Source organism: Apteryx mantelli, chromosome 13 (genome assembly GCF_036417845.1).
Source record: "Apteryx mantelli isolate bAptMan1 chromosome 13, bAptMan1.hap1, whole genome shotgun sequence".
Lineage (NCBI taxonomy): Eukaryota > Metazoa > Chordata > Aves > Apterygiformes > Apterygidae > Apteryx > Apteryx mantelli.
This window is the reverse complement of record NC_089990.1, coordinates 28,403,673-28,418,816: the sequence shown is the minus strand read 5'-3', so window position 1 is coordinate 28,418,816 and position 15,144 is coordinate 28,403,673. Positions and strand designations below refer to the sequence as shown.

The 15,144-nt window shown below is 51.9% G+C and overlaps 1 long non-coding RNA gene across 1 annotated transcript; it reads left to right on the top strand.

Moving 5' to 3' along the window:
- The first annotated feature begins 3,680 nt into the window (after positions 1-3,680).
- On the top strand, positions 3,681-4,640 carry LOC136993286 (uncharacterized). Its single transcript, XR_010885546.1, has 3 exons — positions 3,681-3,855; positions 4,328-4,463; positions 4,611-4,640. It is a non-coding gene; the product is annotated as an uncharacterized lncRNA (long non-coding RNA).
- Positions 4,641-15,144: the final 10,504 nt, after the last annotated feature.

Genomic DNA, 15,144 nt, shown 5'->3' with positions numbered 1-15,144 from the left:
CAATTACGGGAATGTGACGGGGGGAGGGGGACTGCGCATTGCTTATTTTCTTTTTGAGAAAGAGGCTTAAGACAAACCACAGTGTGACCACCTGGTTTGTAGGCTCGAAAAGAGATTTTCAAGATCCACACCAGAGACTGGAGCCCTAAGCCCCTGGACGCATTGCTTGAGGAGCTTGCTGAAAAATGCGTCGGTAAGATGAAAAAACACACCGGGTTCCTGCCTGCGCCTGGCTCCTGACAGCGTCTGAGCTTGTGCCAGGCAGTACCCAAGCTGCTTCTGTCTCCTTGCCTTCCCTTGCCTCTGAGAACATGGAAGGCTCTGGGGGGCGTCTTCCTCAGGAGCTAAGGTTGGCTCAGAGGCCTACTTCCGAAGCACAGGCTGTAGGGCGCTGGGCCTCCCGTAATGCAAGCTCCCCATCAGGGCACTGCTCTGCAGTGCAGGAACTCTTTTGCCATTGCCCATGAAACTCTTCCCCTTTGGGCCACATGCAAAGACTTTGAGAGTGTCCCTTTGCAAAGCCTGTCCTTGACTCCCTTCTGCTGCCTGAGACTGACATCCCTTTGGATTCTGCTCTTGTTGCTCAGGATACTGCGGGGCCGATATTCAAGCCCTCTGCGCTGAAGCTGCCCTCTGTGCTTTGCATCGACACTATCCGCAGATCTACACAAGCAGTCACAAGCTGCACATCGATGTTGCTGCCATTGAAATCACAGCAACAGATTTTCTTGTGGCTATGCAGAAGACTGCACCAGCTTCACAGAGGGCTGTGGCTTCCCCTGGACAACCACTGCCACCTCTTTCCAAGCCACTGCTTCAGAACATGCTACAGAGACTCCTAAGAGGCGTGCAGAGGGTATTTCCCCACGCAGCACTTGCACTCCAGCAGGACCAACAGCCAGGTAGGGCTTCACTGCCTTCACCGCCGTAAAACTCTCCCAAAGCAAACACTGCTAGTTTGCGCAAGCAACAGAAAAAAACCTTTCAGTCAGGATGAGGTGAAACTGAATGGTAGAGAGGGCAGAGCCGGGAACTCCTCCCACTTCACAGTACAGAACTCTATGTTCTCCACTCGAGCATCCAGTTTCTGAAGGCTGTCAGCATCATCTTTCCCGTTTGCAAGGAGAAAAGGAGCTTTCACCGCTAGCAAAACATAGCTTGCGCAAATCCAGACACTTAGGAGAGCTCTGTAGAAACTGAAGGCTTTGGAAAATGGCATTCAGCGTATGCCCCTCAGACGAAGAAATACAAGGCCCCGGGTTTCAGCTCACATTTAGAAGCTGTCTTAGCGCAAGAGAAGGTTGCAGACTCTTCGGGAAAGTTAACAAGCCTCTCTTGCCTTCTCATGGTACCACTCATTTCTTAGAAAATGACTGCATGGACAGTGATGAGGAGTCACCTTCTGGTCCTGAAGATGAGCCGTTTCCTCCAAGGCCTGGCCAGCAAAAGCAAACCTTCCTTAACTGTAACAGGTAACTGGCCGTGTCCTTTCATTGAAATTCTTCTGATTGCTGGGGCTTTCCAAGCTGTCGTGGCTGTTGCAAGTGGGAGGGGCGTTAGATGAGGGAGGACAGAAGAGTTAGTCCAGGGTGCTTTGGTATCAAAAACTGCAAGCAGGAAGCACGGAGATATAACTAGGTGCTACAGTTGTAGGAAAGCAAGTAGCTCCAGCCGATCATCCGGAAGGAGCCAGCCTCCTTTTCCTCCACCAAAGACATCCACAGACAATTAGGGCATGCTGATTTCATGCATGCTGTTCTTCAAGGATTCAAGGCCAAAGAAATGTGTTGTCTCTCCTCTTAGCTAAAAAAATGCAACGTGGGTTTGTGGAGTCACCTAGCTTCCCAGATTGGGAATGCAGGAGTGACTCACTTCGTAGGAAGAAAATTGAGGAATGGCCGGCTAAAAGGGCATAATAAAAACCCTGCAAAAAAGGGCTTCATTTGCGATCTTTAAGCCACTATGCTTACATTCATATTTTGATATTGCAATGTGAAAGTAATTCAATCCCACAGTGGAGAAGTTAGCTTTTGGGGTCCCAGCTGCATCAGTAGTTTTTCTCACTCTCTCTTACTGTGCTGCTCAGGAAGGTTTCTGACCCGCAGAACTTGGTCCAGTCTCTAGGCTCCTTGGCCTGAGCCAGAAAAGGTCCTGCAGTACTGAGATGGCCAAAAAAAAAAAAAAAAAAAGAAAAGAAAAAAAAAGGTGCTATTCACAGACATATTCCATGATAACAGAGCAAAAACCACGAGAAAGTTGTATTTGCAATCTAGGAGACAGCACACAAGGAAAGATGAAACCATCTGAATGAAGGAATCTGATAAATATCCTCCAGTTCTATGGACTCACAGGAATGTTTTGCACTTTGTTAGATACAGCTAAGGCCTTTCAGAGCCCACGGCATTTCTTTTCCCACAAGGTTCTTCTGCTCCTTCCTGACCACCTTCTCCATTTCCAGTGGACCCCTTGCACCTAAACTTGACCAAGGCAGAGGCCTCAAGGCTGCTCAGTCAAGACATAATGAACATAAGAGCCTCACGGCCGGGGGGAAGAGATCCAGACCAGTGTGTGCTGGACAAAGAAAGATACTTTTAACATCTGTGTCTTGATCGATCACTTCCTTTGCAAACTTCTTGTTTTGCAGTTACGCTCCTAGCAATGCTTGTTGCCAGCCAGCATGTCACAGGCCCAGGTTCTTAATCGCTGGAGAGCCCGGGTACGGGCAAAGTTCCCACTTGGCGCCTGCACTAATACACGCGCTGGAGAGGTTTGCGGTTCACGTGCTGGACCTGCCGGCTCTCTTTGCTAGCAGCACCTCACCCGAAGAAAGATGCGCACAGGTACCTCTTCTCTCTGCAGTCTCACAGGATGAATAGACTCAGGGGAAGCAGGCAGACCTCCCGCGGTTAATGGTGGTGGCCTGGCTTTCCTCTGCTTCCTGTGGTGGTTATTTCACGCTGAAAGAACACTTTTCTTGTACGCTGACCAATGGAGAAGAAGGACGTTGTGCATGAGCATCTTTTCCATTCCAGGCTAAACAGTAAGGACGTTGCTAGCAGCTCAGGGAGCTCCAAGATGCTCTCGATAAAGCCCTCTGCATGGCAAGAGCTGCTGCTCATGACAGCGGGCTCTCCAGAGCTGTTTCCCTTGCCTCTTCAGGCTCTGTAGCTCCCAGGAGGCGCCTCTGCCTCAGCCTGACTGCACGTCCTGCCCTTTCTCTAGCCTCCCTCTTTATAACACTGAAATGCAACCCAGGCTTGGGAGGGGGGAAGAAAAGGGTTTCTCTTCTCTCATCGTACCGCAGGGAAGAGGCAAGAACACGCTTGTTGGATTCCAGCGGTGTAGCAGTGGCCCCAGGCTGATGTGGACCCTGCTGAAGGGCTGGGCCTGTTTTTTCAAGCACACTACCACTCGCACCGGGCGTGAGGCTCTGGGCGAGTTACCTGACATCTAAGCAGTTTGGAAATCAGGCAGAGATTCAGGCCTGCCTCTCGCTGTGGAGAGGCTGAAGGAACTGGCTCCAAGCAGCAATGTTACCTTATTCTTGGTGGCTTGTTTGGACACTTTGTGCACTCCCGTTTTGCAGGCAATTTTGATTGATACATTGTTGTTCAGCAGCAGCCTCTGCTGCCCGCTTCAACAGTCTTCTCCAAACTTCCTTTTGACCAGTTGATCCGAGAAGCCCAGAGGACAGCACCGAGCATCCTTTATATTCCACGTATCCATGCCTGGTGGGAGGCTGCTGGACTCACCTTGAGAGCTACGCTCACAACATTGCTAGAGGGCGTTCCAGCATATGCTCCAGTGCTGTTGCTCGCTACGTCGGATGTTTGCCATGCAGATCTCCCGGCAGAGGTATTTCTCTCACTGCCTTCCCGGCTTCTTTCAGTCTCACGTTAATTTATCACTCCATTAAGCACCGAAATACTGTGCTCTCCTAAGCCATTCAACACCGGCATTACTAGGGCACCCTGCTGGCATCTCTTCCCTCTGCAGTTGCCACAAGGCTTCAACCTGAAGGGCAGCAAGGCAAGTAAATCCAAAACAGGCAACCTAGGAGATGCTCAGTGTCCTCCCTTGGAGCACTGGAACCTCGGGTCGCTTCACAGAGCTTTAATCCTAGAGGTGTTCCTTAAAGAAGATGCCCTAAGTTGCCCTGCCGACCCACTACAATCTCGCCTTTAAGGCCAAGAAGCAAACTTGTTCTAGTCTCTCCCTTATTCAAAGCATTCCTCAGCTTCACTGGAAAAGGCATTCATCTTTGTGGAGCAGAACACAAATTTGCGGGGGGCTTACGGCTGCGCTGTCTTTTCTCCTCCCACCTCAGGTACGAGCTTTATTTTCTGAGCTTTACGGAGAAGTTTTCCATGTCCAGTCACCTAGCGAGGAGGAAGGGAGAAAGTTTTTCGAGGACTTGCTTGTCCAGCAAGCTGCTAAGCCTGCTGCACCACAGAAGAAAGCAGGTGAGGCTATTCTACAAACACAGAGTTGCTATCTCTAGCTTAGCAGCCATTCGGCATTTGCTTTGGTAATAGATTTCCTGGCACGAAGGTTTACTCTGCTTGTGTCTGAGTATCATCACTTGGCTAACCTTTTCTGGTTGACTGAAGCTTGTCAGGCACGGGAAGTCCTCCTGCCTGCGGCATCACCACCTGAGCCTCGACTGCTGACAGAGGAGGAAGACAGGCAGCTCGAGGAGCAAGGGGATGAGACATGGCCAGCGGTGCCTGCAGAGTCCAGTACACCCCTCTCTACTGGCAAGTCCTTTCTTCCTTTTTTCTTTTTTCTTTTTTCCTTTTTTGGATAAGGTGCCAATGACATTGATATCTTCCCTCTTGTCATGGCATACCTGGTTTTGGTGATGCCGGTGGCTTTATGCCAAAGGCATTCCATTTCCAAATTAGGCGCAGCATGTGAGGTCAGTCCCCAGGACAGTCACTCAACGTGCTTATGAAATAAAGCCCAGCCACAGAGCTTGGCTCACACTGTAAAACACTGGCCTCGATGGCCCCGCAACGGCTAACTCCTCAAATGTAACATGTTGTTTAGAGCAGTTGCTGAACACTGCACAAGTTCTTATGGTAATAGGAAACAGTGAGGATTTTTCCTTTGCTTTTGCTTCCTTTTTCTCTTCCTCTCCCTCTTGCCTTCCTGCCCGCCACCCCCGCACCAAGTAATTGCCGTCTGTCTGTGAGGCTTAGGCAACCTCTGCTTTTGGAACACAGGAGAAGGAGAGCTTGTCTCCAAAGCCTTTTCTGCTTCTCACCTCTTTTACTTCCTGTGATGAGAGACGAAGCCACCTGAGCTTATGACCTTGCTTTGTGCTCATGCCTTCGGTCTACAGTCTGCTCTGTGCACAAAATCGTCAAGGGCATTCTTTTATGCATGATATAATCTAATAGTTCTTGCGCTTTTTAATTCTAATAACAGTTGGGCCCCCTTCACTTGCTGCCCTCTCTCCTTCAACACATGCATGTAGTGAGCCAGCACAACGGTACTTCAGTCCCTCTCACCACTTCCCTTGTGCACCGAGTAAGACGACGGTGCTAGATTTTGCAGACAGAACTGCTTAGCTAATGCTTTGGCTTGCTTTTTCTCCTATCTCTGTGCAGCTGCCTGCAGACAAAAGCGAAGGAGGAACGCATCTCCCTCAGAGAGCCTAGCAGAGAAGAGGAGGAAATGCTCACCCCCTGCTGAGAAGGAAACCAGCATCTCCCTCAGGGTAGGCTGGAGCTCACTGATCCACCTTTGCTTCCCGCTCTGCTGACAACCCTTGAGCTATCCGTTCTGCCAGCAGAGCTGCAGGCATGGGCAACATTCAGCTAACGGGGAGACAGAAGCACCTGAGGAGGCTCCCACTGCCAGCTGGCAGCCCTCTTTCTAGAGGCTCTGTGGCCTCTCTTCAAAAGATGCATTTCGCAGGGCCCTGCATTGCAGCCACAGAAGCTCATCCAAGGCAAGAGGGGCTTTGCTGTGGCAGCCGCTGTCCTTTACTACAAAACGGGCCATGGCAGTTCCCGCTGTTCTCAGAGAAGTTCACTTGCAGTTAGGATCGTGGAGGTGACTGATAGCCTGAGGAGCAGCACAATGCTAGCTGAAACTGGAGCCTTGCTTTTTCTCGCAAGTCGGACACAGGAGCTCATTTCCTCCATGGAAATCTGCTGCGATATTTAGTCTGTTCTTGGACGTTTCACTCCTTTTTCATTTAGCCATACAAGGAAGGAGGATGCGAGTTGTGTGGGACCATCTTCTTTTGTGTCTGAACACATCGAGAGCCTATTCAAATGATCTGGTGCTAACGTAAACTTGTACTGTCTCCCTTTTTTCTTCAGCAACTGCTGAATGTCGTTGGCGACGCAACAAAGGGCTGCAACATCCGCCACCTCGAAAAACTACACCTGGTGCTCAGCCAGTGTGTTTTCCGCCATCGGCAAGACGATGACAAAACGCAGTTGATAGAGGTACTTTGCTTACACAGCACTTCCTGTCACTGTTCTGCACTTCTTCCTTGCGCACTGTGGATATCCTGCTTATTCGCTATTCCTCTCTTTCCTGCTTAGCAGTCTGTGTTACATACGAGTTGCTGACTTCCACCTGGAAGGCATCTACAGAGACTTTCACTTCATACAAAGCAGCTAGCTACAGGATTTTACATTTCTATTCCAGCTTATAGCAAGTTTGCCTGTGTTTAGTTGGCAATTATTATTCCTTTTTTATCTTTTTTTTATCTTTTTTTAGGAAATGAAGGAAGAAATTGAAAACTTCTCCCGTGCTCAGTAACAGGAAACGTGCTTCTACTCTGCCATTCTTTTTCATTATTTGCTGTTTAGTCCTCAGTGCACAATTCAGTGAAGAGAGCCTGTAGTTATAATATAAAGACATCTGTTTGTATATATATCAAAATATAGCGAGGCTATACCAATAAAGCTCATATAAATCCTTTTAAGCTTTCTTACTGGCTGTTTGTTGCTGTTGGTGTTCCAAACCTATTGCGTATACATACATGATCTGTTGAGATCGAGGCGTTCAGCCTTCCTTTCGCATGTGCATTGCCTGAAAGTCTCGTGCCTGGCTTTTTTAGGAGACCAATGGTCATCAGTGCCTTTGACCTACACACATCTGGACGTCTTCCAAGTAATCTCAGTGCCTCTCTCAAAGCCTCTCTCAAAAGAAAGCAATGGAAAACTCGACCATCTTTGCCCAAACGGTGACAGGCGGTTTTTCTGGCGCCGCCTGTGCTACTGCCTATGCCGTTGTCTATTAGGCAACGTTGCAAGGCAGCGCAGAGGTCATTCTTCTCCGGACCTGCTCGCGCCCCCAGGGATTCTCAGAGAAGGAAAACAAGCCTGCAGCAAGCGTCGGGGAGGAAAACTCTTCCCCAGGCAGCGGCACTTTGCTGTGCTCGGGGCGCCCCGCGCCCGGGCACGTCTCAGCCCGCAGCGCTGCCTGCTGCCCGCCGCCCCCCCCCCCCAGCAGCTCTCCTCCGCCCGCTCGGCGGCAAGCGGCGCTCGCGCTCTCTCGGCCCCTCGCCTCGGCCCCGGCCCCCTTCTCGGCCCGCCAGCGCCCCCGGCAGCCGCTCCGCCGCCGGGCACGGCTCTCCCGGCACAGCTCTCCGCCCGGGCGGCCGAGCCGAGCCGAGCCGAGCCGAGCGGCGCCGAGCCGAGCCGAGCCGAGCGGCGCCGAGCCGAGCCGAGCCGAGCGGCGCCGAGCCGAGCCGAGCCGAGCCGAGCCGAGCCGAGCCGAACCGCGCCCAGCGGCGCCGAGCCGAACCGCGCCGAGCCGAGCCGAGCCGCGCCGTGCCGAGCTGAGCCGAGCCGAGCCGAGCCGAGCCGAGCGGCGCCGAGCCGAGCCGCGCCGCGCCGAGCCGCGCCAGCCCCCGGCTCCCCCGGCGCCCACCCCCGCCCGCAGCGCCCGCCCGGCGCCCACCCGCCGCGACCCCCAGTGCCGCCGGCAGCCGCGCTCCGCGCCGGGAGCCGCCCTGGCGGCGGGAAGCGCCCCCGAGCCCCGCCGAGGCTGCGAGCCTGCCGGGCGCTGCAGCGCCCACGGCGCCGGCTGCCCCCGCACCCTCGCCCCCGCCGCGCCTGTCGCGCTCTCGGCTCCGCGCAGCGGCCCCGCGCCCCGACGCCTCGCCGCCCGGCGCCCGCGCTCTGCCCCGCCGCTGCCCCGGCCCGCCTCGCCCGGCCGCAGCCTGTGCTAGCGCGCCCCGCAGCCGCGGCGCTCCAGCCCAGGGCGCTGCTCTTCCCCAGCGCTCTCCTGCTCGCCCCGCCGAGGCTCAGCGCCCTCGCCACGGATGCGACCAGCGTGTTCGTTGCACTGCTTTAAAGGCTCGCGTCTGGCATTGTAACACAAGAAATCGGCTTGGGGCAATGGTAACTCCCTTGCCAGGCTTGCTTGCCTGGATCGGCAGCGGTAATGGGCCTTCTTCCCGACGGAGAGCTGCCAGAGGCTGGTCACAGCCTGCCCTTCTGAGCGCAGATCCAAAAGCTGCCCTGGCAGATGGCCGTTGGCAGACGTCCATCGCAGAGCAAGCGGCCGTGGGAGCGTCGTCTTTCTTTTCCTGCTTCTGCCCGCTGCAAACAGAAATCAAGCAAACAGCAGGCAAGAAAATCAGGAGGAGAGAGCGCTCCTGCCCTTCCCCTTTGTGCAGTGCAGTGCTGTGCGATGCAGCAGGAAGAGCCGAGAGCGAACAGCTGAAGGCGCCACACACAATTTACCCCAGACTTTGGAGAAGCTCCAAGGCAGCTAAGCGCTTACGAAGGAAACAACCACCCGAGCTGTAAAACTGTGAGCATCCCTCAAGGGACACAACCTTTGCTGATCTGGTTTTACATTTGACTCACTGTGTCCCCTCAGAGAGGGCTGCTGCCCAGGCGCTCCTGCTCCTCTGCATCTTCTACCCTTTCACTTGAAAAGCCCTCCCTCCTGCTCTCTCTCCTTGCTGCTAGCACTGGTGTCGAATGGTAGTGCTCCTACGAGTAGGGCTGCTGCTTGCCTAGGTGCTTGCCCAGCACTCCCTGGCAGGGCAGCGCTACCCAATGCAGTGCACTTGCCCCGGACGACGGGAGCATCAGTGCAGCCCTCTTTGGCTTCAAGAGGTTCAGAAGCCTCTTAGCCTGGGCTTTGCACCTGCATCTTAGGAAGGAGAGTGTGCTGGGAACTGACAAGTATGGACTTGGTGGTGTGGCTGTGTGTTTCCTTCCCCTTCGGAACGAGCAACAGATGAATCCTCTTGCTGAAGGGCCTACAGAAGCACTTGCCTCCTCCGCAGAAGGCATCCACCACTGTCCCAGAATGAAATTGTCCCACACCAAGAAGAAGCTCTCAGCACCTCTATTTGTGGCTCAGCACAGGCCCTGGAGAGAGAAGGGTTCCAAGCCATGTGTCTGTAAAATAATTTTTCTTTTCCTGCTTCTGATGCTCTGGAAGTGAGTATGCCATGACAGCTTCCTCCACATCTGGCCCTGCCTTGCTGACCGTCTCTTCCAAGTTGCTGGCTGTAGCAGAGACTTGGCACAGCCAGAGAAAACAAGTCCTGCTGCTGCTTGTGCTTCTGGTGCTGCTGGTGCTGCTGCCAAGAGGGTTTCCTGGCTCTGGAGTCCATCTTCACTGCCCGGTGGGACCAAGGGAGGGCATTTCCACCTGCCAGCCTGCAAGAAACTGTCATGCTTACAGTGCAGCCTCTCAGCAGTAAGGGCCACCAGTGAGCAGCATCAGCAACTCAGAAATCTGGGAGAGGCTCCAGGGAAAAAACGAGAGAGCCGAGCATGTGCTGGAGAGACTCCTGGGCCCAGGAAGGAAGCTGTGGCTCTATATCCCGCAGGGAGGTTTGTCCCAACGGGTTGTGCTGCATCCATTTTGGTGGTCAAGGGTCTGGGAGCCCAGGTCATCTTCTCCTCAATCCTGCCAGTGAGGGGGATGGATGAGAGGAGGAGGAGACGGACTTTCCAAGTTAACGACTGGCTGCGCCACTGGTGTTGGCAACAGGGTTTTGGTTTCTACGACCATGGGACCCTGTTTGAAGATCGACAACTGCTGGGGAGAGATGGGATCCACCTCACTAAGTGGGGCACATGTGTCTTGCCAACAGGTTGGCCAACCTGGTAAGGAGGGCCTTAAACTAGGAAAGACGGGGGAAGGGGAGAGTTATAGTGACAGGGTAGTTGGCAAAACACACCTCAAGTCGGGACACCTCCAGCAGGTGAATGCAGCCAGGGAAGTGCGCATGGGATGTGGCTATGGGGGATCCTCTTGTATCCCTCCTGGGAAACCTGCATGCTTGATCACCTCTCTGAAATGCCTGTACACCAATGCACGCAGCATGGGGAATAAACAGGAAGAACTAGAGGTGTGTGTGCGGTCGCAGGGCCATGATCTCATTGCCATTACAGAGACATGGTGGGATAGCTCGCATGACTGGAGTGCCGTCATGGATGGCTACATGCTTTTTAGGAAAGACAGGCCAGGAAAGCGAGGTGGTGGAGTTGCTCTTTATGTGAGAGAGCACTGGAATGTATTGAGCTGTGCCTAGGGGTGGATGAAGAGCGAGTCGAGAGCTTATGGGTAAGGATTAAAGGGCAGGCTAGCATGGGTGACACTGTTGTGGGTGTTTACTACAGGCCGCCTGATCAGGAAGAGGAAGTCGATGAGGTCTTCTACAGACAGCTGGAAGTAGCCTCACAATCTCAGGCCCTGGTTCTCATGGGGGACTTCAACCACCCTGATATCTGCTGGAAAGACAACACAGCTAGGCACAAACAGTCCTGGAGGTTCCTGCAGAGCATTGGTGACAACTTCTTGACACAGGTGATGGAGGAGCCAACAAGGAGAGGTGTGCTGCTGGACCTCGTACTAACAAACAAAGAAGGACTGGTGGAAGATGTGAAGGTTGGGGGCAGCCTTGGCTGCAGTGACCATGAGATGGTGGAGTTGAGGATCCTGCGAGGAGGAGGCAGGGCACTAAGTAGGATCGCAACCCTGGATTTGAGGAGAGCAAACTTTGGCCTCTTCAGGGACCTACTTGGAGGAATCCCATGGGTTAGGGCCCTAGAAGGAAGGGGTGTTCAAGAGAGCTTGTTAATATTCAAACATCACTTCCTCCAGGCTCAAGAGCGGTGCATCCCTATGAGTAGGAAGTCAAGCAAAGGAGGCAGGAGACCTGCATGGATGAGCAAGGAGCTCCTGGCAAAACTCAACCAGAAGAAGGAAGTATACAGAAAGTGGAAAGGGGGACAGGCCACTTGGGAGGAATATAGGAACACTGTCAGAGTATGCAGGGATGCGATGAGGATGGCTAAGGCCTGTTTGGAATTAAATCTGGCAAGGGATGTCAAGGACAACAAGAAGGGCTTTTTCAAAGACATCGGTAGCAAGAGGCAGACTAGGGAAAATGTGGGCCCTTTGCTGAATGGGGTGGGTGCCCTGTTGATGAAGGATGCAGAGAAGGCAGAGTTACTGAATGCCTCCTTTGCTTCAGTCTTTACTGCTCAGGCTGGCCCTCAGGAACCCCAGACCCTGGAGACAAGAGAGAAAGTCTGGAGAAAAGAAGACTTTCCCTTGGTGGAGGAGGATCGGGTTAGAGATCATTTAAGCAAACTTGACACCCACAAATCCATGGGCCCTGATGGGATGCACCCACGAGCGCTGAGGGAGCTGGCGGACGTTATTGCTAAGCCACTCTCCATCATCTTTGAAAGGTTATGGAGAACAGGAGAGGTGCCTGAAGACCAGAAGAAAGCCAGTGTCGCCCCAGTCTTCAAAAAGGGCCAGAAGGAGGACCCAGGGAACTACAGGCCAGTCAGCCTCCCCTGCATCCCTGGAAAGGTGATGGAGCAGCTCATGCTGGAGGCCATCTCCAAGCATGTGGAGGACAAGAAGGTGATCAAGAGTAGTCAGCATGGCTTCCCCAAGGGGAAATCATGCTTAACCAATCTGATAGCCTTCTGTGATGGAATGACTGGCTGGGTAGATGAGGGGAGAGCAGTGGATGTTGTCTCCCTTGACTTGAGGAAGGCTTTCGACACTGTCTCCCATAGCATCCTCATAGACAAGCTCAGGAAGTGTGGGTTAGATGAGTGGACAGGGAGGTGGATTGAGAACTGGCTGAATGGCAGAGCTCAGAGAGTTGTGATCAGTGGCGCAGAGTCTAGTTGGAGGCCTGTAGCTAGCGGTGTCCCCCAGGGGTCAGTACTGGGTCCAGTCTTGTTCAACTTCTTCATCAATGACCTGGATGAAGGGACAGAGTGCACCCTCAGCAAGTTAGCTGACGATACAAAACTGGGAGGAGTGGCCGATACACCGGAGGGCTATGCTGCAATTCAGAGAGGCCTGGAGAGGCTGGAGAGGTGGGCAGAGAGGAACCTCCTGAAGTTCAACAAAGGCAAGTGCAGGGTCCTGCACCTAGGGAGGAATAAGCCCATGCACCAGTACAGGTTGGGGGTTGACCTGCTGGAAAGCAGCTCTGCAGAGAAGGACCTGGGAGTGCTGGTGGACACCAAGTTAAGCATGAGGCAGCAATGTGCCCTTGTGGCCAAGAAGGCCAATGGTCTCCTGGGGTGCATCAGGAAGAGTGTTGCCAGCAGGTGGAGGGAGGTGATTCTCCCCCTCCCCTCAGCCCTGCTGAGGCCACATCTGGAGTACTGTGTCCAGTTCTGGGCTCCCCAGTACAAGAGGGATGTGGCACTACTGGAGCAAGTCCAGCGAAGGGCTGCAAAGATGATTAGGGGACTGGAGCATCTCTCTTATGAGGAAAGGCTGAGAGAGCTTGGCCTGTTTAGCTTGGAGAAGAGAAGGCTGAGAGGAGATCTTATCAACGTGTACAAGTATCTGAAGGGAGGGTGTCGAGAGGATGGGACCAGACTCTTTTCAGTGGTGCCGAGCGACAGGACGCGAGGCAATGGGCACAAACTGAAACACAGACACTTGCATCTGAACATGAGGAAAAACTTCTTCACTGTGAGGGTGACAGAGCACTGGAACAGGTTGCCCAGAGAGGTTGTGGAGTCTCTATTTCTGGAGATATTCAAAACGCGCCTGGATGCAATCCTGTGCAAGGTGCTCTAGGTGACCTTGTTTGAGCAGGGGGTGTTGGACTAGATGATCTCCAGACGTCCCTTCCAACCTCAGCGATTCTGTGATTCTGTGATTCTAAAGAAGGATTTTACAAGTCTCTTTTCTTCAAATGGCTGCCAGCATATTTTACAGAGAGGCAATATGACTGCGAAACATCATTATTTTTGCCCAAAGACACACGGCTGGGGAGAAAACTTATCTTCAGTATGTTATAGTCTGAATTTTGATCAAGTAGTGATGATTAAAGGCCATCACTATCTCAGAAGCCGTTTATCTCAGTAACGCTAAAATCAGAATATGCACGGGGTAGTAAAAGCATTTGGACTATATGCACTATTATCCCGCTGGCCTGATGGTCCTAAAATGCAGGAAAAAGAATGTGAAAATGTAGCCTTATGGTCCTGCTAGTTGTCATCTTTCTGTTGCTGCAGAGGCTGAAGCTCAAGGTTTATCTCTTGTTTCTGATTATTAAGTATCATCAGATATGTGAAGTTCACTGTTTTTACACGTATCAATGTTGTGTTGTTCTTATCTTGGACAGAGAAGTGAGATTTTAAACCAGATTTCTGAGGTGTCCAAAATTGTCTTTTTCAGTGGAATCCCAGCTCAAAGGAAAGAAATAGCTTGAAAAGAAATCACAGGCATCATTTTACTTTACTGTGTATGTTTACAGGTCTCTGGGAAGAGCAATGTACAATACTACTCTTCCAGAAAAAGACAGGTAGGTTGTCATCAAAGAGCTTCCCTGCACAGCAATGAGTCATGTCTGCACACCTCTCTCTGTGCTGATGTTTAAGATGGTCAAAGCCATCTAGAGCTAAGCATCAGCAGAACCGGCAGCATGTTTCAATCAAGAATCACAGTCTCAAACCTAAATATGCTTTCTGACAAATATCATCAAAAAGAACAGATTTTCATAAGCCCCACATTCATCTAAGCCCTGCATTCACCTATCCCTTAGTCTCCACCTCGAGAAACCCAGACAAAATTAGGGAATTTAAAATGTTAAAGAGCTGCTGTCTCTTCAAATCTACAGTTTGCTTTTCTAAGAAAGCCTTCTGATCCACCATCCAGAATCCTGTTCCTCTTCTTTCCTTCCCCAAATTTCAGTTCCAGGAGGAGATTTGGGAAAATCCCTGCCTTGAATCACTTGTCATGACAGCAATGCTAAAGTAAGTCTCTTTGTGGTAGAACAGCATTGCCCAGAGTCAGGAGGTCCTAGGGGCATTTGGGGCTTTCCCTGCTGCAAACAGTTGAGGAAAACTCAATGAATCAAGAACAGTACTGTTAAGAATTTTAGGGAAATTTTCAGTGTTCATCTAGGAATTAGGTTATATCGTATGGAGTATGGAGAGATATTGGATCCCCATATTTCCACTGAGATACCTATTCCTTAGACTTTTATAGTGTAAAGCACCAGATGACTGGCCAAAGTATGAAACTTCATCCGATCTCTAAATAAAGCGGTGAAAAATGTCCCGATAATTGATCTGGATTGTGGCTCCAACATTGACTATGGTATTTAACCGTGCTTGGATTGCTGCTCTGATAGATTACAAAGCTCAGCTATGACATAAGGTCAAGGCCTTGGAAAGGTGTTAGCAGAGCTCCTTTAAATGAAGCGTTCCCAGAGACACCAGGTTGGCACAGACTGATGAAAATCGGAGTTAATGCCTGGCATCGGGGAATGACCTCTGTGTCCATCAGTGTTCCTGGGAGCCTTGGAAAGTCTAGTACAGTGTATGTCACCCTTCACTGTAAGGCAGAGACCTAGTACAGCATCCTGCTCCTCTCATGCTCCTATTTTACCATGCAATGAATCTCAGTCCCCTCAAAGGTTATTGCTGTCTTCAGCAGCTCTCTCAAGTTGAGGCACCTCATGTCAGCACACCAATATATGTGAGATGAAACCTGCTTGTGCTGTGCCATCCTGAAGGATTTGCTTTCTCTTGGAAGCTTAGCACCACCATCACTTTTTTTGTGTAGAAATGTGAGCAGACACCACTCTCTGAAGCTCGTAGGAGCTAGTGGGAAAGCATAACCTCTCAAAATACTTAGTTATTCCTCCTAATGCCA